The sequence below is a fragment of the Macaca thibetana genome, chromosome 13, assembly GCF_024542745.1.
Source record: "Macaca thibetana thibetana isolate TM-01 chromosome 13, ASM2454274v1, whole genome shotgun sequence".
NCBI lineage: Eukaryota > Metazoa > Chordata > Mammalia > Primates > Cercopithecidae > Macaca > Macaca thibetana.
The window spans coordinates 64,884,910-64,909,533 of NC_065590.1; the positions used below are offsets into that span (position 1 = coordinate 64,884,910).

At 38.3% G+C, this 24,624-nt stretch overlaps 1 protein-coding gene and 1 pseudogene across 4 annotated transcripts in view; one reads left to right on the forward strand and one right to left on the reverse strand.

Annotated features, from left to right (window-relative positions):
• The window catches only part of EML4 (EMAP like 4), a 163,527-nt gene that overhangs the window by 84,454 nt on the left and 54,449 nt on the right, over positions 1–24,624 (reverse strand). The gene's annotated exons all lie outside the window — the stretch shown is intronic.
• On the forward strand, positions 14,025–22,741 carry LOC126933770 (40S ribosomal protein S3a-like; annotated as a pseudogene). Its single transcript, XR_007718726.1, has 2 exons — positions 14,025–14,140; positions 21,836–22,741. The product of XR_007718726.1 is annotated as a 40S ribosomal protein S3a-like (transcript).

Sequence of the window (24,624 nt, forward strand, 5' to 3'; positions counted from 1 at the left end):
GTCAGTATTGCTATGTAATTAACAAAAGACTTTTCGCTGCTCCTTCTCTCCACCTAATACCACGACCTCTCTTAAAAAAAGGTTTTTATGGCCGGGCGCGGTGGCTCAAGCCTGTAATCCCAGCACTTTGGGAGGCCGAGACGGGCGGATCACGAGGTCAGGAGATCGAGACCATCCTGGGTAACACAGTGAAACCCCGTCTCTACTAAAAATACAAAAACTTAGCCGGGCGAGGTGGCAGGCGCCTGTAGTCCCAGCTACTCGGGAGGCTGAGGCAGGAGAATGGCGTGAACCCGGGAGGCGGAGCTTGCAGTGAGCTGAGATCCGGCCACTGCACTCCAGCCTGGGTGACAGAGCGAGACTCCGTCTCAAAAAAAAAAAAAAAACCAAAAAAAAAAAAAAAAAAAAAAAAAAAAGGTTTTTATGAAGTACATACTTAATATTTGCCTTAGGTTATGTAACAGCAACAAGAGAAAGACTATTCAAAGAAGGCTTAGCTATACCACAGCAATACGTAACTTTATACTACTGTATTTGTTGGGTCAATCAGAATCTAAACATATAGAAACATCAATCGCTGGCTGGGTGCGGTGGCTTACGCCTGTAAATCCCAGCACTTTGGGAGGCCCAGGCGGGCAGATTACGAGGTCAGGAGATTGAGACCATCTGGGCCAACAAGGTGAAACCCCGTCTCTACTAAAATACAAAAAATTAGCCGGGCATGGTGGCATGAGCCTGTAGTCCCAGTTACTCGGGAGGCTGAGGCAGGAGAATCACTTGAACCCGGGAGGCAGAGGCTGCAGTGAGCGGAGATCACGCCACCGCACTCCAGCCTGGCAAAACAGCAAGACCCCGTCTCAAAAAAAAAAAGAAAAAAGAAACATTAATCGCTATTGCTTCATTCAGTATAAGCAGGAAAATTCAGGGAAATAACTAAGTGTTAAAAACACCCTTGGCTTACACTGAGGGGACGTTTTAGTTTCTAATGTAAGAGTTGTTTGGACCAGACTGAGATCATTTAAATGATGTTTCACTCATTCAGACGATAACGCAGAATGTATTGTTTTTTTCTCATACTGAGATAGTATGCTATGGAACTTAACAATTTAATTCAAAGTTTGAGTTAAAATCACCACCACAACATTTAAAAACCAAAGCTATCACCATTACATTATGGAACAGTAAACAATATTCATATTTCATATTTAAGATCATATACAGCACCAGACCTCCTATGCATACATATGTACTCTCTTCTGTCTTTACTAGTATTTCACTGACAATCTTATCTTCGAGAAGTACTGATTTTGAAGGAAAACTGGGTTTCATCTTTAATTTAGACTTCAAATTCTGATTCCATATTAACTAGTTACATAATCTTAGGCAAGTTATTTTAGTTCTTTGAGTATTAATTTCTTCATCTTTAAATAGGATTGTTACAAGGAGGGTGCGCCTAGGATATGTACAAAGCACAAAAGTTAGAATTTGAAAGCTTTGAGCACATTTGTTACTTAAAGGCAGATATGTCCAACTCTGAGATGCTTAAGGAATAAGAACAATTCAGTCTCTCACCTTAGAAATTTTTATATTTTAAGTATTTTTCATGTCCACAGTGGTCTAGCTGAATTCTAGCTCATTTATATTCTTTGTAAGTATGTTAGACTACGGTCACTGTTCTTTCTACCCAGAATGCTTTCCTATTCTCCTTCTTCTGACAGAAAGAATAGCCCCTCTTGTCTTTTGTGAAACTCCACCATATTTCTTGCTCCTAGTAGGGCTGTCAATCTATGATGCCTCACTTTCCCCTCTGCCCTCCATACTATGAGACTGAACCATATAAAATGGCCTTTTCAGTTGTATAAATATTACTATTAGAAATTTCAGCTGGGCACGGCAGCTCACGACTGTAATTCTAGCACTTAGGGAGGCCAAGGTGGGCGGATCGCTTGAGCCCAGGAGTTCGAGACCAGCCTGGGCAACACAGTGAAAATCCATGTCTACCAAAACAGAAAAAATTAGCTGGGCATGGTGGCCATGTTTGTAGTCCCAGCTACTCGGGAAAGTGAAGTGGGAGGATCACTTAAACCCAGTCAAGTATGTGTTTAAGTCAAGGATTCAGTGAGCTTTAATCACACCACTGCACTTAAACCTGGGTGACAAGAGGAAGACCCTGTCAGAAAGAGGAGAAAACAGAAAAGAGAAAAGAAAAGAGAAAAAATGAAAAGAAAAGAAAAAACGGAAGGGAGGGAGGGAGGAAAGGAAAGAAGGAGAAAGGGAGGTAGGTAGGAAGGAAGGGAGGCAGAAACGAAGGAAGGAAGGAAGGAAGGAAGGAAGGGAGGGAGGGAGGGAGAGAGGGAGCGAGGGAGGGAGGGAGTTAATATGGCTCAATCTAATGCTACCACAGGAGTAGTAGTCATGAGATACAGGCTAGGCCAAATGAAGCCCTCTTGAATCTTCCAGAGATAGAGTTATAGCCCATCCTCCTTTGTTCTCCAGCTACAAACATGTCACCCTAGGACTGTCAAAAATAAAGGTGGTTCTAACTACCTTGTGTTCCAGTTCTAGTCTCTGAAGCCCTGGCCCTTCAATTCTGAGAGCTACTCCAATATTCCTCCCAGCTAATTATGTAACCTAATAAATTCACTTTTTGCAAGCCATTATTTGTAAACCAAAGGCCGTGATTAAGTCAGTAAACTATATGGATATGTTTTTCTAAATTGTTCTCAATTCATGAAAGATGAGCTATACCTTCATATTATAAGCACAGATAAAACGCTTATATGATTTTTGTAAACATATAACCTGTTTAATTATCCCGGGAGGGCAGCTGAGCTAGTAGATCACCAGACTATAATGCCAAGGTTAGGGTGCTAGGTTTTAGTGCCAACTTGGTATCTTTTACTTTCAGCAAACTTTTACAAACTTTGATTTTTAAAAAAATGACTAAGGTTTTTAAGTTGTGTGAAACTTGGATAGTGACGAGAAAGGTGGTTCAGCTTGTGAAATTCCTATCAAACCCTGATAGACACTGTGAGACACAAGAACAATTTTTCAAAGGGCATAACACTGATAGACACAAGGACAATTTTTCAAAGGACATAACACGTACAAAGTTAACCATTAACAATGTCCCGCATTTACATTGTGCCTTTCATATTTATTACCTCAGCCCACACCCCCCTACACACACTATCTATATTTTATATTGGAGGAAATAGCTCAAGAAACTAAGTAACTTGCTCAAGGTCACCAAACTAATCTAGATATCTGAGACTCAAAGACAAGTCGTTTGACTCTCAACTTAAGTGCCCTTTATTTTATTCCACGCTGCATCCTAACAATAATCACATGAGAAGCAAACAAATACATCCTTTCACAAAGCCACGCAAGGTGCTTCAAAACTATTGAGTGATTTAATCAGTTTTTTGTTTCAGGAAGATCATTTTGGTTGCTGCGTGAGAACAGATTGGAACAGGGTAAGAGTAAATGCAAGAACAGACAGGAGGCTATTGTAGTAACCCATGTGAAAGGTGATGATGGCCCATGTTAGGGTTAAGATGTTCAAGTGTCTCAGTTTCTTTCTCCAGAACAAGTATGTCTCCTGTCTCAGTATAAATATTATCATAATGCCCCCTCTTTCACTCTCAAGTTCCCTGGCTTGGATGATCAATTACAGGGTCACTATAGCCAAGGCAACAAGCAATGGCAATGTAACGGAGCATAGTAGTTGATCCCCAGAGTTCCTCATAGCTCTAATTCCTTCCTTTCTAAAATCCTGGCTCTTAACCCTTTCAGGAGCATGAATTTCTTTGAGAATCCAATAAAAGCGTGGTAGAACAGCGTATGAACTCTGGTATTACACTGACTAAATACATCTATCTGTTTTCTTTTTTCTTTTTTTTGAGACTCTCTCTGTCGACTAGGCTGGAGTGCAGTGGTGTGATCTCACTGTAACCTCTGCCTCCCGGGTTCAAGAGATTGTCCTGCCTCAGCCTCGATTAGCTGAGGCTGGGAACAGCTGGGAGATTACAGAGGTGCGTGCCACCACACCCAGCTAAATTTTATTATGATTATTATTTTTGTAGATACGGGGTTTTGCCATGTTGGTCAGCCTGGTCTCCAACTCCTGACCTCAAGGGATCTGCCCACCTTCGCCTCCCAAAGTGCTGGGATTACAGGTGTGAGCCACGGTGCCCGGCCATCTGTTTGCTATTTACCAACTCTGTGACTGTTTTCTTCATGTGTAATTTACTCATGCGAACTGGGTACTTACCTCAGGCTTTGGATGATTAGATGAAATAATGCACAGCATGGCCATATAGGGTGGTTTCAATAAGTTATCATCCTACAGTGATGTTCTTTACTGCACTGTTTGTTATTGCCACAAAATTAGAAATGACCTAAGGTCTAAGGATGAGGTTAAATAAGCTATGATATGTCCATACCATCGAATATCATGCAATAATTTAAAATAACAGAAGAGCATAAGCTAAAAATTTGAAAGTTCCACAAGACGACTTAAGTGAATAAGCAAACTGCAAAACAATATGTACTGAATAATTTATAGACACACACCAAAACACACTTTTAAAAATTAACACAAAAAACGTATACACACACATATGAATATATAATGTACACAGAAAGAAGCTGTGAAGTACACACATCAAACTGGTAACTGGGTTACCTCTGACTAGGAAGGTGAGATTAGAAAAGTGGGAATAAAGAGAAATTTTTGCTTTTCAGTGTATGTATTCTCGTATTATTCGAATTTCACAATAAAAATGTGTATTAATTTATGCCCTTTAAGGTAAAATGCACTGCTTCTGAAGTTTAACTTCTTAAAACAATTTTCCTCCAGTTACAGTGTTCCAATGTTATAAGGAACATACAAAGCAGAATGCAAATAACTTAAATTTCTGTCATAGATTACTAAAACAAGAACAGACACTATCTTAAAGTCCAACAACCCCTTTCATCATTTTATGAATAAGTAAACTAAGACTCTGAGACATCAGGTGAGTTACCCATGGTCACACAGCAAATTGGAGTCAGAGTTCCTTCCTCTGATGACTCTACATAATCCACTGCTCTTGTTCTTTCCATTTTGAAGACTTTGCTCTTACCCTTCTTCCCTCCCAATCTCTAAGATACCACCATTCTCATTCACAATAAACTAAGGGATATAACTGTTCAGTAAATGAATATATTTTCTGAGGGCTATTAACATTCCCTTTTCTTGATCCAAGTAGATCATTTTCCTTATACACCCCTACCTTTTTTATAGAGTAGGAGTATAAGCTAAAAACAGTAATCCCCCTCCCTTTAAAAAATTTTTGGTAATTGCCTCGTTTTTTTTTTTTTTAATTTTTGCTCCTTCTCAAAATAGTTTCCGGCTTTCAAGGTTGAAATATGAAATACAAATGAATTCTCAAGCATTTTTAACTCGTTAAGGAAAAAGTAAAGAATGAAGAGAAAATAGAGATCCACAAACCTCTTACTATCAGTCTAATCCATTTACTGGCATGAGTCAGTCTCTTTTTAGCAGCACAAGGAAATTTATATGTGACTCGTACACTTTATATTTTAAAGTTTAAAATATTACAGTTTAAAGAATACAATTATAGCTATTCATTATGCTTTTATTACACAGAATCATATTTTCTGAACTGTTGAGAAATGTGTCACCTTTGCAGAGATAAGTATATTGTGTTTTATTATAAATATCCAAAAGTTGGCAATCCAGTATTACATCATCATATCAGAATGAGACATGCCTACACATTCTAGTATCTTTGGATTTTATTGATTTTGTATCTTTCTAAAACAGAATACTTACTGTCTTGTTTTCTTAGTGGGGGCATACAATCATAATGTAACCACTTCTTGGTGACTCAGTCTTCATTTAGAATATTAATTACTATGCTGCAAGCACTGTGGTGAAATGATACCCTAGAGGCTATTATATTTCTAATTAAATAATTGAGAACCATGGCTCAGGCCTGTAATTCAGCACTTTGAGAGGTTGAGGCAGGAGGATTGCATTAGCCAAGAAGTTCAAGACCAGCCTGAGCAACCTAGGGTGACCCTGTCTCCACAAAAAAAATTAGCCAGGGGGTGGCAGCACATGCCTATAGTCCCAGTCCTAAGGCAGCAGGATCACTTGAGCCTAAGAGGTCACAGCTGCAGTAAGCCAAGATTGTGCCACTGCACTCCAGTCTATATGATAGAGCAAGACCCTGTCTTTAAAATAAATAACTAACAATTTTTAAAAAGTTATCCAGCTGTGGTGGCATATGCTTGTAGTTGAGGGGCTGAGGCAGTAGAATTGTCTGAGCCCAGTTCAAGGCTGCAGTGAGCTATAACTGCATCACTGCACTCCAGCCTGGGCAAAAGAGCAAGACCCTATTGCTAAAATAAATAAATAAATAAATACAAATACAAATACAATAAAATTACATTTTTGATTTTCTTTTTTGTAGAGATGGGGTCTCAGCATGTTGTCCAAGCTGGTCTTGAATTCCCACCCTCAAGCAATCCTCCCTGCTCAGCCTCCCAAAGTGCTGGGATTACAGGCATGAGCCACTGCACCAGACCACGTTTTTGGTTTTCTAATCTTTCTTTCTACTTTTCTCCTTACCTCTTTGCAGTCAGGATTAGCTATGCCTATCCATAGCAATGCTCCCTTTCCAATCTAATTTCCTACATTACGGGATACTGAATAACTAAGCTTTTTAACTGTTTATATGAGAAGTCTCTAACATGAAGACCTCTTCTATTTTAAAAATGTATTATAGGTTGAGTATCGCTTATCTGAATTGCTGGGGACCAGAAGTGTTTCAGATCTCAAATTTTTCAGATTTTGGAATATCTGCATATATATAATGAGATATCTTGTGGAGGGGATCCAACTCTAACCACAAAATTCATTTATGTTTCACTTATGTCTTACACACATGTCCTGAAGATAATCTTATACAATATTTAAAAAATAATTTTGTGCATGAAATAAAGTGTATACTGAACTATCAGAAAGCAAAGGTGTCACTATCTCAGACACCCACGTGGACAACTGGTTGTTGTTTGGCATAACCATCATTCCTGACTCTGAACTTATATACTACCAATAAGCAATCACTTTTTAAAATGTATTCATACTAAAGTACTTAACAGGAAAATGCAAGCCTACCTCTCTTCTTCTCCCTCCTCAACCTACTCAATTCATGTTGAGTAGTTGAGATGACGAGCAGGAAGGTCTTATGATGATCCATTTCCATTTAATGAACAGTACATGAATTTTCCTTATGATTTTCCTAATAACATTTTCTTTATCTAGCTTACTTTATTATAAGAGTACAGCATATAATATATGTAATACACAAAATATGTGTTAATCAACTTGTTGTTACCAGTAAGGCTTCTGGTCAATAGTAGGCTATCAGTAGTCAGGTTTTTGGGGAACCAAAAGTATACGGGGATTTTCGACTGAGGGGGAGAAGGAGTTGGCATCCCAAGCCCCCATGTTATTCAAGGGTGAACCATATATTAAAGCCCATATCTCTACCACACACAAAAATAAGATCTGAGAAGATTAAAGAATTAAAGGCAAAATTATAAAATCTTTAGAAAATAACTGTAAATGTCTTCATATCCTACAAACAGGAAGGTTCTAAAAAAGATACAAAAAGAACTAACCATAAAATATTGATACTTAACTACAACAGAATTCAGATGTTTGGTCTCCAAAAGACATAATAGAGAAAGTAATCCATAAACATGGAAAAGATAGCTGTAACACATATAAATGATAAAAATTTGTATCTAAACTGGACATGGTAGCTCATGCCCGTAATCCCAGAACTTTGGGAGGCCGAGGGAGGAGGACTGCTTGAGCTCAGGAGTTCGAGACCAGCCTGGGCAACATGGCATCCCCGTCTCTACAAAAAAATACAAAAATTAGCCAGGCATGGTGGCACATACCTGTAGTCCCAGCTACTTAGGAGGCTGAGGTGGGAGAATGACCTGAGACCAAGGAGGTTGAGACTACAAATAATTCCATAGTTCATCAAAGCTTTTGCCAGTCTTTCTAAATACCTCACAGAAAAGGAAACATAAATGGCCAACAAACAAAAAATGAGGCTCAAGCACCTCATTAATAAACTTGGAAAGACAAACTGAAACCATCCAAAATACTATCTTATGTGTACCAGACTGGCCAAAAATGTAAAGTGTGACAACATCCAGTATTCCCAAAGATATGGAGGGATATGAACTCTCAAACATTACTGGTAGAAAGTGACCTGTTTCAATGAGTTTAGGGGGGAAAAAACCTTGGCAATATCTAGTAAAACTGAAGACACACACATCCTATGATCCAGCAATTTCACTGTTACCCTAAACCTAAAGTAGAAGTCAACAAACTTTTCTGTAAAGGGGAAAATAGTTAAATACTTTAGGCTTTGCAGACCACACGGTCTGTGCAGCAAACTACTCAGATGTGCCTTTGTAACACAAAAACAGCTATAAATATGCATATGAATGGGTGTGGCTATGTTCCAATAAAACTTCATTTATAAAACAGGTGGCCTCCCAGGCAGTCTCCCAGTCTCTGTTCTAGAGAAACTCCTGCAGACATACATACACCAAAAGACATGTCCAAGAATATTCACAGCAGCATAGTTCATCATAAAAACAAATCGGAAACAACCTAAATATCTATCAATTGTAAAATAGGTAAATAAATTGTGATATTAACAACCAACAGAATACCAGAATAGTAAAAATAAACTATGGCGATGTGCAACATCATTTTGAATCTCAGGAACATGATGAATGTAAAGAGCAAGTCAGGTGAAATTTACATAAAGTTCAAAAACATACAAAAGTAAATACAATGTTTAGAAAAAAACTACTGAAAAACCAAGGGAATGATATACACAAAATTTATGACAATAGTTACTTCTGATGGTTGTATGACAGAGGATAGGATAGTGAGACACTCACACATAATGGAACATCTATGTGATTAAAACACGTATTATACTTTTTAGGGAGGGGAAGGGAAGTTCAATGATTTTTCTCTTCTGTAAAAGTGGATAGGGGATAACTGGTCTACATAACTGACTTACTCACTTTATTCTTTGGAGAACAATGAATCCATTTTTGTGAATTAAATCCCAAAACAAAAATGAAGTTATATTTCCAAGAACCCTGGGGTTTTGTGGCATAAAAACAACTAGACTAGTTGGTCTTTATGACAGTTTTGAGGCCTAATGGTATGACCTAAGATTAGTTATCTACAAACCTATGGAAAAAAAAGTCCTTCATTTCAAAAAGTTACATTGTATGAGATATATCATCCCAAGAACAAATAAGTTGTTAAAAAATTTGAAATAGTCTCTGATCTCCCCTTCCTAAAGCACTTAGGCTGAGACACTGGGCAGCCGTTCTAGGTTAGAATGGTAATGGCAGATTAGGTTCGATTAGAGAAGCTAACGTGACAGAAGACCATGAGAAACTAGTAACAATACCACACACTGTGTAGAGTGTTGGGCTTTTTTATTTTTTGAGACAGTCTGGCTCTGTCACCCAGGCTGGCGTACAGTGTCATGGTCTCAGCTCACTAGAACCTCTGCCTCCCAGGCTCAAGTGATTCTCACGCCTTAGCCTCCCGAGTAGCTGGGATTACAGGAGCATGCCACCATGCTCTGCTAATTTTTTTTTTTTGAGATGGAGTTTCGCTCTTGTCGCCCAGGCTGAGTGCAGCGGCGTGATCTTGGCTCACTGCACCCTCCACCTCCCAGGTTCAAGAGACTCTCCTGTGTCAGCCTCCTGAGTAGCTGGGATTACAAGCACCTCCAAGCACACCCGGCTAACTTTTGTATTCTTAACAGAGACAGGATTTCACCATGTTGGCCAGGCCTGTCTCAAACTCCTGACCTCAGGTGATCCACCCACCTTGGCCTCCCAAAGTGCTGGGATTACAGGCATGAGCCACCACGCCCAGCCCGCTAATTTTTGCATTTTTAGTAGAGATGGGGTTTCGCCAAGTTGACCAGGCTGGCCTTGAACTCCTGGTCTCCAGTGATCCACCCACCTTGGCCTCCCGAAGTGTTGGGATTACAAGGCATGAGCCACAGCGCCTGGCCTAGATAATTGTTTTTGATGAAGTTTTTTGGTTAGACTTCACAAAAGCAAAAGTCAAGCTTAATTATGCAATTTCTGATGTATTAAGAGAGGCACTTTTAAGTTATTTTCCATTAAAAGCTGCTGTTTCATATACATGACCATCTTTTTTCACGGAGAACAAGAACAAGCTGAGCAAAACCCACTCTGTCCTCTCAACAGGAATATATTTGTTTACAAAGTAAGTAGTTTTAAGTACTTTATACAAGTGTGTAGGCAAATGTTTATGACATTACTGACACATATATTTACAGGGAGAAGGGGGCTAATGGAGGGAGCAAGGAATCTAGATTCATTCCCAAGTCCTCAGACTTCTTTTGTCACAAGTTTGTGAGACAGGTCTGAACTCACAGGAATGGAGAGATAGGTTACCTGGTCAGAAATTCTTAAGTGTAGAGGAATCACACACTGAAGCGAGACCAGGCAAGTTGTCTTCCATTCTCACCACCGACGTTGTAAGCAATATAAACCAGTTCTGTGTATTTTCCTACCACTTTCCCAGATAGTTCCAAAGCAAATCCCAGCTCTCTATATCTCACAGCATACTTTACATTCTGAGAAAATCCTCAGTCCAGATGGCCTATCACACAAACTACTTCTATGTTGGCACAAATAAAACTTAGTTCTTCTCCTGCCCCTTTGGTCTCTGAACTAAAGAAAGTGCTCTATTTTATAAAAGGGGACAAACTGAAGGAGAGCGAGCACACAGCACACAGGCAAAAGCAGGCAGGATACAGACAAAAAACCTGGGCTGCTTTGAGGAGTGGCTAAACCCTAGGCAACAGAAAAGCATGAATTAATGCACTACACAAATATTCACCACAATTATTTGGCTGTCCTTGGGCACTACTTTTCTGATCTTCCTTAAACTGGTTAACAATAACCAGTTTAGAGCTTAGAGCTTAAAGTCCCCATTTTTCTAGTAGGAAATAAAATAAACAATGTGTATATAAAGTAGCAAGTCATATTTCCTTTTTCCTTATTTTATGTAAAATAAAATGAAACTCACATGAATTGTAACAAAACTAAAGGAATTATCACTTTTTATTGATTTTTTAAAACCAAAATATTAAGATACTGAGATTTATTATAAACATTTTGCTAAGTTAACAAATATAATTAACAATGAGAATCATTTTTCTTAACTAATTTTCCAAGTTGTTTGAAAATGTTAATTACAGTACTAGTATTAAGAAACCTATAATGAGGGCTGGGTGCAGTGGCTCACTCCTGTAATCCCAACACTTTGGGAGGCTGAGGCAGGCGGATCACGAGGTCAGGAGATTGAGACCATCCTGGCTAACCCTGGCTAACACGGTGAAACCCTGTCTCTACTAAAAATACAAAAAAAAAAAAAAAAAAAAAAATTAGCTGGCTGTGGTGGCGGGCACGTGTAGCCCCAGATGCTGGGAGGCTGAGGCAGCAGAATGGTGTGAACCTGGGAGGTGGAGCTTGCAGTGAGCCAAGATCGTGCCACCGCACTCCAGCCTGGGTGACAGAGTGAGACTCCGTTTAAAAAAAAAAGAAACCTATAATAACAAACAGTTTAGAGCTGGTTAGATAGTCCAGTTTTTAAACCACTCATGCTTCAAATAATGTCAATGTGTAAGGAAATTCATATTATGAATATCTTTAGTAAAACCAGGTAACAATGAAAGGAACATGTATTTATTCTCCTATAACTATTTCTAAAGTTAATTAAAGAATAAATTTGTGAGGATAAATGTCAAAACAAGACTATCAGTGCTTCATCTCTTTTTGTTGCTTTTAAGCTTTACAATTGCACTTAATAAATTTAAACCAACTCAAAATAAAACATAAACAACATGACTGCTATAAACACACACGCACCAAAAACTACTGTGAAAGGGATGAAACCTAAACCAAACTAAACATGAAGAGCTGTGAACATGAAGAGATTGAGATAAGGATAAACTCATAGCAAAAGCTGATAAAAGACACTGGAATGAGGCAAAATGATCCAGATTAATACTTACAAAAGGTCTTTACAGGCCGGGTGCGGTGGCTCACGCCTGTAATCCCAGCACTTTGGGAGGCCAAGGTGGGTGGATCACGAGGTCAGGAGATCAAGACCATCCTGGCTAACATGGTGAAACCCCATCTCTACTAAAAAATACAAAAAATGAGCCGGGCGTGGTGGTGGGTGCCTGTAGTCCCAGCTACTCGGGAGGCTGAGGCAGGAGAATGGCATGAACCCGGGAGGCAGAGCTTGCAGTGAGCTGAGATCCCGTCACTGCACTCCAGTCTGGGTGACAGAGCCAGACTCCATCTCAAAAAAACAAAAACAAAACAAAAAAGGCCTTTACAGAAAAGCAGAAGCCATGAAAAGTGTGTTTCTACAAGTAAGACTCAGGAAAGCACTTCTCTTTTGATTAATACCTGGTACAGATTCATCAAAGTATAGGAGTTACTTGAAAGATTAACAGGAGTGAGGTGGGTTGGAGAATATGTAATGTGTTTGAAATATTACAGGCTAGGAAGGAATTCAAATTCTTGCTATTAACTGGTGAGAGGCTTGAAAGCGGATTGTATGTTAGTATACTTCTCTTCAATCACCAGACAAATGTTTAAGGCTGTAGTTTTATGATTCAAGTGTCAACTATACTCTTCTTTACAATAAATGGACCCAAATTAAATGATTGCTTAGAGGTTTCTAAGGTTAGAAGGGCTGTCAAAAAAGTTCTGTAGCAAAGTGCTTTCTAATTAGCATATAACAAAAAAGGTCCCCTTGCACATCAAAGTATATTGGGCTTTTTTTCCTAGCACCTCCCATTTGTGCAGTGCATTACTAATTTGTATATTATGTACCTTGGGCATTTCTTCCCTTTCAAATTAAAATCTAATTTCAGGGAAAAAGCTTGTGGGATCCAGTCTTAGCTGTTTCTATGATTAAGAATCATCTTCTCTCTTTTCTATTACAGTCAAATCTCTTCCAAAAGGCCTATTCATCCAAATATTTGAGTACTACTATATATAAAAACTTTTCCAAGTGCTGAGAATTAAAAAAAATTACTGTCAGAAATTTATCTATCAGAAATTAGAAATAAAGAGATAATTTTTTTTTTTCTTTTGAGACGGAGTCTCTCTCTGTCGCCCAGGCTGGAATGCAGTGGCGCGATCTCGGCTCACTGAAAGCTCTGCCTCCTGGGTTCACGCCATTCTCCTGCCTCAGCCTCCTGAGTAGCTGGGACTACAGGCACCCATCACCTCACCCAGCTAATTTTCTGTATATTTAATAGAGACAGGGTTTCACCGTGTTAGCCAGGATGGCCTCAATCTCCTGACCTCATGACCCACCCGCCTCGGCCTCCCAAAGTGCTGGAATTACAGGCGTGAGCCACCGTGCCTGGCCATAAAGGGATAATTTTAATAGATGATTCTCAAGACAGAACTGATGGAATATGGTCATTGACTAGATGAGGGGATAAAAAGTAGAGGAAGATCCCTGTGTTTCTATTTGGATGACTGAATAAATGGTTCTATAACATTCACTGATAGAGAACAAAGAAAAAAAAACAGGGTGGGGAATGAGGGAACAGAATGATGTGTGGTTTTGGATCTACTGAGTTTGAGGTCATTATAAGAAAACTATAACTAGGTTTTGGGCTTAAGACAGAGGCCTGAACTAGAGATTACATTTGGGAGCTTTATTAGGACATATCTGATAACTGGAGTCATGAGAATTGATCACTTGGAGTGAGAAACGAATAGGGCCAAAGTTATCCAGCAGAGAAGACAAAATAAAAACTGTCAGAAAGCTAGTCATAGGTTCAGGAACGGAGATATAACATTACAGACTGCAAAGATATCAAAAGACAATGACTAAAAATGGTCCATCTGATTTGGCCAGTATTAAGAAACCTTTACCAGAGAAGTTTCAGTGGAGTCATGGGAACAGAAGCATGACTGAAAAGCACAGAAGTGAGGCTGGGAGGTAAGGCAGTCTTTTAAGGAATTTGATTGAAGATGGAAAGGGTTTAACAGGATGGGGGTGAAGAGAGTGTTTGCAAAGCTGATGGTGGCGTTTTTATTTAAATGTAAGAGTAGGAGATTTACAGGGTTTAGGGAAGGAACCAATAGAGTGATTTGTACTAACACGAAAGGACATGCAGCAGAGCTCCAGCTTTAGAGATGTGAAGGGCTAAAATAGAAAAAACCAGACAAAGAATGAGCCTTTTCTGAGAAGAGATGCTTTTATCTAAGAATGAAGGGAAAAAGAAGAGAGGAGGTACAGATACTTGTCTTTCTACCTAATTTTTCTGTAAAGCAGGAGACACCATGCCCTGCTGAGAAGAGCTGGTTAAAGAGCTTGAGCTGGCTGGGCGTGGTGGCTCACGCCTGTAATCCCAGCACTTTCGGAGGCTGAGGCGGAGGGATCGCCTGAGGTCAGGAGTTTGAGACCAGCCTGGCCAACATGACAAAACCCAATCTCTACTAAAAATAAAAAATTAGCCAGGCATGGTGGCACACACCTGTAATCCCAGCTACTCGGGAGACGGAGGTTACAGTGAACTGAGATTGCAACACTGTACTCTAGCCTCTGTAACAGTAAAAGACTGTCTCAAAAAAATAAAATAGAAAATAAAAAATAAGAGGTTGAGCCAATAGGTAAGTGTGGAATTGTATATACCACATGACTCATAACATTGCAGGATATTGTTAATTATCTTTTAATAAAGTTACATTTAAAATTCCTAACTAGATTGTAAAACCCTCTGGGGAAGAAGCTATTTTTCATTTTCCTCCACACCTGCAAAGCATCACACACTGCAATAACTCTCCAAACAGTGGTTGATTTGTTGTGGTTGTACTTCAGAATAAGCAACAAAGACAGGATAAAACAGGGAATGAAAAAAGGCACTCATTAGTTTGGACTAATGCATAGGACTGGAGGTTGCTTTAGAAGATAAGAATCCCCTTTATTAGAAGTTCCGTGTAGCTGAGGGGGAATCTGGAAGAAGCAAATTTAGCTAATAATTGTATGATAGAAAAGATAGGTATCTCTCCCCTCTTCCCTCACTATCCTAGTATTTCTTCCTTTTTTTGTTTTTTTTTCCTTTCTCTGAATATCTCCCCCCGCTTTCCTTTCTTGTACCTGTATTTTGAGACTATCTATCTTCCTGCCCTCCTTTCCCCTCTTCCCCTCTGCCAGGATATGACCAAAATGAAGTATAGTTTTGTTATTCCTATCAGTTTTAGAGATTTAACCCAACTAAGAGATTAGACGTTCTTGCATTACTAGGTCTCAACCCAGGACTCTAGATTTATTTTGCTAGAGTTTTCCTCTTATTTTTTTTTATAAGCAAATGGGCTAAAATGCTTTTATTTCTTATCCAAGAAAAAAAATCTACTTTACTTCCCTCCCTGATTCCTCTGACAAACTCATTATTTACATGTATTTAGCCCTAAACTCACTCACTCACATTTATTTTTCTCTCTAGTGGTGAATGGGTGATTCTTGCAAGATCTTGCTTTATGAAAAAAATACTTTACCATTTAAGATTTTACTAACAAAACTGTTCCTGGAATACAAAGTTCACGCGTAAGCTAAAAACTTACTTAATATGCATATAGTGCTTAAGAACACAATTCTGGATTTAGACTGTCTGGGATTTAAAAACCGGCTTCATCATTTACTAACTATATACCCAGGCAAGTTTCTTAACTTCTTCATGCCTCAGATTCTCCATCTTTAAAATGAAGCTAAGAACACCTAACATACAAACTTATAGAAAATTAAATTAGATAAATTAAAGAGCATGTTAAAATGACAAAAGGTGAAATTTTTTTATAAGTGTTAGCTACTACTATAATCATAAGATTCCAATATAAAGGCCTGCTAAACCCACACCTAGATCACCTTAATCCCTAAGGATGAGTAACATTTGCAGTCAGATACCTAGGGTACACAATCAAAGTTTCACTAAAACTTAGTTTCTAATACCGTAGCAGAAAGAGATACTATATTTTACTGATTTGTTTACTCACTAAATTTCATTTTAATCATCAGAAAGTTAAAAATGGACTAAATTGGAATTAGCAGGAGATGCTGGAAATAACACAAAGATATATGTTATTTGATAATCATTTTTAACATTAAGTGACCTTCTAATTATTAATACATACCATGTATTGTTAGGACTTAAATGAGATGGTTTCCTAACCCTAGCAAGCATTGTGGGGGACAGAAAAAGGTAAATAAATAAAGTACAATACAACAGCTGTCCTGACAGATATATACAGAAAATTGTAGAACTCAAAGAAAGTCAGTCAATTTTTACCAGGAGAGAAAAGAATGAAAGCCTGGTCTCTGGAGCAAGTTGTTTTTCTGTTAAAAGAAAAATATTGATGAGAAATTTTTTAAAGCAATGCCATTTTAAGAGCTCACGATGTAGGCCTATAAAACATTAAGCAAAGCTATAATTTCTAAATTATAAGACTACAGCTATATTCCAAACAATGTAAGTACTGAACACTAAATTTTAAATGACAAGCTCTAAGAACAAGATGTTTTAGCCTATTTCAAATAAAAAAGAAGGCAGAGAAAGATCCAGAGGAAATCTATCAATCAACCACAAGCTATATCATCAAAACTCATCAATTTCATTCCTAAAACTATGTCAATCCTTGAGCAATGTAGGGGTTAGGGGTGCTGACCACCCACTCATTTTTCTCTGAGGAGAAAGAACATGTAAAAATCTACTGTCTTAGCAATTTTCAAGTATATAAATCCATGTATAACTTTGTTTTTTGTTTTTTTGTTTTTTTTGGAGACAGAATCTCTCCCTGTCACCCGGGCTGGAGTGCAGTAGCATGATCTTGGCTCATTGCAACCTCAGCCTCCCAGGCTCAAGCAATTCTCATGCCTCAGCCTCCTGAGTAGCTGGGATTACAGGCGCATGCTACCACATCCAGCTAATTTCTTGTATTTTTTGTAGAGACGGGCTTTCGCCATGTTGGCCAGGCTGGTTCTCAACTCCTGAACTCGAGTAATTCGCCCGCCTCGGCCTCCCAAAGTGTTGGGATTACAGGTGTGAGCCACCATGCCTGGCCTATGTATAATTTTTGACTCCCTACAAACTATTAATAGCCTGCAGTTGACCGGAAGCCTTACTAATAACAAACAGTTAACACATATTTTGTATGTTATATATATATTACATACTCTAGTTTTATAATGAAATGTTTTAAAAAATCATAAGGAAGAGAAAATATATTCACTATTCATTAAGTGGAAATGGAGGTTCATAAAAAGTCTTCAGCCTTGCTGTTTTCACACTGCATAGGCAGAGGAGGAAGGAGGGGGTTGTTCTTGCTGCCTGAGGGGTGGCAGAGGCCGAAGAAAATCCTTGTATAAGTGGACCCACACAGTTCAAACCTGTGTTGTTCAAGGGTCAACTGTATTTGAAGGTCATATATATTGCAATATGTCACACAAAATTGAGTTGTTGGACCAGGAGCAAATTTCAAGTTTTTCTTTGTGGAAGAGGAGTAGTTTAAAACAAACTAACAAACAAAAACAAAGGCTTAACAGGTTCATATTAATTTTGAAAGCAGGTAGGATATAATTCTTTAAAAAATAAGAACAGAGGCTGGGCACAGTGGTTCAAGCCAGTAATCCCAGCACTTTGTGGGGCTGAGGTGGGAGGACTGCTTGAGACCAGCCTGAGCAACACAGTGAGACCCCACCTCTACAAAATTAAAAATTAAAAAATCAGCCAGGTGTATGCCAGGAATCTTAGCCAGCTAATTGGGGCAGGCTGTGGAGGCTGAGGTGGAAGGATCACTTGAATCTGGGAGGTCAAGGCTGCATGAGCCACGATGTGCCACTGCACTCCAGCTGGGCAACAGAGCGAGATATTACCTCAAGGGGGAAAAAAAAAGAATGATCATTTCATATGTACATAAAACTGACAGTGGGAAAAAGTCTGGATTAAACAAGCTCAGTACAATGCTCAACAAAATCTTGCTTTCCTTTTGAGGGCATTCCCTTTGCTGAACTTCATGGAAATTTTGTGGGATATACTGCTACTAGAATCAAAATTTATATATATATTTCTAGAAGTAAGCAGTTTTTATTTTTTTAATCTCATTTAACATTTTTAAATTTACTTTTTAATTGACAAGTTGTATATATTTATGGTGTATAACATGATATTTTATACATGTAAATACTGTGGAACGGCAAAGTCAGACTACTTAACATATGCATTACGTCACATAACATTTTTCTATGAGAAAGAACACTTAAAAATCTACTCTCTTAGCAATTTTCAAGATTTTATTTTATTTTACTTTATTTTATTTTATACAGAGTCTTGCTCTGTCGCCCAGGCTGCAGTACAATGGCGCGATCTTGACTCACTGCAACCTCCGCGTCCCAGATTCAAGTGATTTTCCTGCCTCAGCCTCCCAAGTAGATGGGATTACAGGCATGCACCACCACACCCGACTAATTTTGTATTTTTAGTAGAGAAGGGGTTTCACCATGTTGGCCAGGATGGTCTCGATTTCTTGAACTCATGATCCGCCCGCCTCGACCTCCCAAAGTGCTGGGACTGCAGGCGTGAGCCACCGCACCCGGCCCACAATTTATTTTTTTATTAACTGTAAAAACTATGATTTACAATAGATCTCTTCAACTTATTTCTCCCATCTAACTGAAATTTTGTGTCTTTTGGCCAACATCTCCCCAATCCCTGTCCCTTCAGTGTTATGGCTAAGAATTACGTGAGTATGTATATTTTAATCTCAGAATTTAAGTGTATCTGGAAGATCTAACAGATTCAATCTACTTTAAATGACTATCATACCAAGAAAAGACTGGGAAGAACTATTTTTCTAATCCACTTACAAATGTGCCTCGGGCATGAACGGTGGAAGATCCAATACATTATTTTACCATAAAGGGATGATTAACACATTTTTTGTACAAATGGGACTTTTATGAACATCCATTTCCACTTAATGAACGGTGAACATATTTTCCTTATGATTGTTTTAACATTTCATTATAAAACTATAGTATATAATATACAAAATAGAGCTCTTTTGTTATTTAATTTGGGTAGCATTATTTCTTTAAAAATAAAACAAATTTTTAGATGTTTGTAAAATATTTATACATTTTATACTTATTGAGCGACTAATTTGTCAGGACTATGTTAAATCCCAAGGATACAAATTCAACTTGCTTTCTTCTCACTTCAAAAAAATAAAAGTTTTTAAATTTCTGAAAGATTGAGAAAATCAACATATGAAAGAAATATGTCAATATTGCCTATAAAGCAATAAAAAAAGACATCAGTCCAATAGAAAAATGCAAAAAAGACATGACTAGGCAAACTTCTATCTGTGGGGAGGGAAGAAGGGTGAATCAAGGTCACTAGTAATTAGGCACATGACAATTAAAATCACAAAATACTATTTCACACATCCTTGGATAAACAAAAAACGTAAATAAAGTCTGGCAACGTTAGTTGGATTTAGAGCATCAGAACTTTTATACATTCTGAAGGGAAATGTATATCGACAAACTCTTCTGGAGAATAACTCAGCAAGACTTACAAAATGTGAAAGTATATTTGGCCTACAATCCAGCAATCCAGAAGTAGGCAAAAAAAATAAATAAATAAACAGGCATTTCTCTAAAGAAGATATACAAAGTATCAATAAGCACATGAAAATATGTGGAGAAATTAGAACTCTTGTGCATTGCTGGTAGGAATGTAAACCTGTGTAACCACCATAGAAAACAGTGGGCAGTTCCTCAAAAAATTAAACAGGATTACCATATGACAAAGCAACTCCACTTACAGGTATAAACCAACAGAACTGAAAGCATGAACTCAAGATACTTTTACACACCAATGTTCATAGCAGCATTATTCACAACAGCCAAGGGGTAGAAAGCACCCAAATGTCCACAAACACATGAATGGATAAACATAAAATGGAATATTATTCAGCCTTAAATAGAAATGATACTCTGACACATGCTAAAACATGAGTGAGTTTTGAAAACATTATGTTAAGTAAAATAAACCAGACACAGAAGAACAAATATTGTATGTTTCCACTTATACCAGGTACCTAGAATAGGCAAATTCATAGAAACAGAAAAGAGAAAGAGGTTACTGGGGACTGAAAGGAGAAGTCAATGAGGAGTTACTGATATGACGAAAAAGTTCTGAAAACATACTGGTGACAGCTGCACAACAATGTGAATGTGCTTAATAACACTGAACTGTAAAGTTAAAAATGTTTAAAATGATAAATTTTATGTGTATTTTATAACAATAAAAAAATCATAATGAGATGCCACTTCATACCATTAGGATGGCTATAATCAAAATGACAAAGTGTTGGTAAGGATAAGGGGAAATTGAAACCCTCTATAATCAAAATGACAAAGTGTTGGTAAGGATAAGGGGAAATTGAAACCCTCATATATTGCTGGTGGGAATGTAAACAGTAGAACCACCTTGGAAAACAATCTGGCAGTTCTTCAAAAGGTTAAACAGAGGCACCATATAACCCAGCAACGCCACTCCTAAAGTATATACCTAAGAGAAATAAAGACAGATGCCCACATAAAAACTTGCACATGACTGTTTATAGCAGCACTGTTCGTAAGAGCCAAAAAGCAGAAATAACCCAAATGTCCATTAAATGCTGAACAGTTATTTGTTCACATGGTTATACCTATATGACGGAGTATTACTCCAATAAAAAAGAATAAAACAGTGATACACGCTGCAACATGGATGAAATCTTGAAAACATACTTAGTGAAAAAAGCCAGTCACAAAAGACTACATACTGTATGATTCAATTTATATAATGTCCTGAATAGGCAAACCTATAAGAGAAAGTAGATTAGCAGCTGGCTAAAAACTACAGGGACTGGGAGAAATAGGAAGTGACTGCTAAAGGATACAGGATTTATTCTTATTGTGGTAAAAATATTCTAAAAATTGATGGTGCACAACTCTGAATATATTAAAAACCACTGAATTGTATGTTTTAAATGGGTGATTCATATAGCACGTGAATTGTATCTCAAAACAGCTGTCACAAAAACAACAAAAAAACCCTCATTCGATAAGCCACAAAAACGTTCATAATTTAAACTGTAAATTCCCTCAGAAGGTATAAATAGAATTTAAATTTTCCCAAGTGTACAAATGACAGGAAGGAGAACCCATAGTGGTATTATTAGGTATGTGAAAAGGCCAGAATAATCACCTACATGAGGGCACAAATGAAGGGGGAAAAAGATTCTGGAGTAGTAAGGTCAACTTCAACTTCTTCATAATATAGCCTAGAGCCAGCATTTCTTAAGAGACAGTTATGCGTATTTATTCAAATTGTCCAAAGATTAGTGAAAATGTAATGGTCTCTGTAAACAAAGATGATTCTTACAGTATCTAGATGTGTTTTCATGGGGATGTTTCTCATATACATTAGAGATCTGGGCTAAGAGGAGCAAAAATTCTCACATTGTACTCTTGTCATAGGGAAAGACTAAAAAATGGTTACTTCCTTGTAAGCAAGGAGAAGAAAGATGACTTGCTATAGTAAAATTTGTAATTTGTAACTACTGACATTTAAGAGCTCTTAAAAAACAGGGTTGGCAAGAACAAGCGCCTTATGAAAGGCGGCAAAAAGGGAGCCAAGAAGAAAGTGGTTGATCCATTTTCTAAGAAAGATTGGTATGATGTGAAAGCACCTGCTATGTTCAATATAAGAAATATTGGAAAGACGCTCGTCACCAGGACCCAAGGAACCAAAATTGCATCTGATGGTCTCAAGGGTCGTGTGTTTGAAGTGAGTCTTGCTGATTTGCAGAATGATGAAGTTGCATTTGGAAAATTCAAGCTGATTACTGAAGATGTTCAGGGCAAAAACTGCCTAACTTCCATGGCATGGATGTTACCCATGACAAAATGTGTTTCATGGTCAAAAAGTGGCAGACAATGATTGAAGCTCATGTTGATGTCAAGACTACCGATGGTTACTTGCTTCGTCTGTTCTGTGTTGGTTTTACTAAAAAACGCAACAATCAGATACGGAAGACCTCTTATGCTCAGCGCCAACAGGTCCGCCAAATCCGGAAGAAGATGATGGAAATCATGACCCGAGAGGTGCAGACAAATGACTTGAAAGAAGTAATCAATAAATTGATTCCAGACAGCATTGGAAAAGACATAGAAAAGGCTTGCCAATCTATTTATCTTCTCCATGATGTCTTCGTTAGAAAAGTAAAAATGCTGAAGAAGCCCAAGTTTGAATTGGGAAAGCTCATGGAGCTTCATGGTGAAGGCAGTAGTTCTGGAAAAGCCACTGGGGACGAGACAGGTGCTAAAGTTGAACGAGCTGATGGATATGAACCACCAGTCCAAGAATCTGTTTTAAAGTTCAGACTTCAACTAGTGTCAAATAAAAAGTGCTATTTGGGGGGGGGGGGGGGGGGAAGAGAGCTCTTAAAAAACAGAAATCAAACAAAACACTGAAATAATGGTTAAACTTCAGCAACTTCAAAGCATGTCTTTACAGATGCAAATGATTTAGCCCCATTACTTGGCAGGGGCTTGCAATTAAAAATAATTTTTACTGATCTTGTGAGCAAACAAAAAAAATGATAGCAAATACTGGCTAGGAAGTTAGGACATTTGTACTGGTGCATTTGTGAACTGCTACAAATCTCAGTTGTGAACAGTAATCTGTAATCACTACAAAAATGAAAAATACACATGCTTTGACACAACAATGTATGTAGCAGGGAGAGAGGGAACTATAAATCAAACCTATCACAATGGGATCAAGTGAATGAAATATGTTATCTAAATATGGAATCTATGCAGCTATTTAAAATGTTTTATTTCTATATATCAATGTGGAAGGCTATGCATGATCAATGGATATATATTTTAAGTTAGTTTACAGTAAGCAAAAGATAATGCATATTAATTGTTTACATAGTACAGTTTATGTACTGTTTTTGAAAAAGCAAACAAGAAAACAGGTGTACATGAGAACAGGGGTTGGCAAACTTTTTCTGTTAAGGACCAGATAGTAAACATTTTCGGCTTTGTAGGACAAAAGGTCTTTGTCCCAATTACTGGACTCTGCTGTGGCAGCACAAAAGCAACCACAGACAGTAACTATACTATCGTGTATGGCTCTGTTCCAGTAAAGCTTTATTTATGGACACTGAAATTAGAATTCATATAACTTTAATGTGTCATGAAATATTCTTTTGATTTTTCCAACCATTTAAAAATACAAAAACCATTTTTGGCTCCCAGGATACAAAACAGTGAATTTTGCCACAAAGTGTTAAAGTTTGTCAACCCCTGATGTGGAAGGACACAAATTAAACCGTTAACAGGGGCTATCTTGCAAAAAATGTGTTAAAATAAGCAACTATGCCATTTCATTTTAAAATACATAAAATAATTTAAAAACTGTCTCTTCTCAAATGAAAATGTAATTTTTAAGCCGGGCGCGGTGGCTCAAGCCTGTAATCCCAGCACTTTGGGAGGCCGAGATGGGCGGATCACGAGGTCAGGAGATCGAGACCATCCTGGCTAACATGGTGAAACCCCGTTTCTACTAAAAAATACAAAAAACTAGCCAGGCGAGGTGGCGGGCACCTGTAGTCCCAGCTACTCGGGAGGCTGAGGCAGGAGAATGGCGTAAATCCGGGAGGCGGAGCTTGCAGTGAGCTGAGATCTGGCCACTGCACTCCAGCCTGGACAACAGAGCCAGACTCCGTCTCAAAAAAAAAAAAAAAAAAAAAAAAAAAAAAGAAAAGAAAATGTAATTTTTATTAATAGAGCTGAGAAATTATCTTCTCCATAATCAGAATCACTGGCGTGTTAATTAACATGACTCAACTTCTTCATGGCTACAGAGAGAGAAGAATAAGGAGAGAAGACAACTTTAGGCCAGGTGCAGAGGCTCACACCTGTAATCCCAGCACTGTGGGACCAGGCAGACAAATCGTTTGAGCCCAGGAGTTCGAGACCAGCCTGGGAAACGTGATGAAACACTGTCTCTACAAAAAAATACAAAAATGAGGCTGAGTGTGATGGCTCACACCTGTAATCCCAGCACTTTGGGAGGCTGAGAGGGGCAGATCACCCGAAGTCAGGATGTCGAGACCAGCCTGGCTAGGCTAACGTGGCGAAACCCCATCTCTACTAAAAATACAAAATTAGCCAGGCACGGTGGCTCATGCCTCTAATCCCAGCACTTTGGGAGGCCGAGGTGGGTGCCTCACCTGAGGTCAGGAGTTCGAGACTGGCCTGGTCAACACGAAGAAACCTCGTCTCTACCAAAAATACAAAAATTAGCTGGGTGTGGTGGCAGGCACCTGTAATCCCAGCTACCTGGGAGGCTGAGGCAGGAGAAT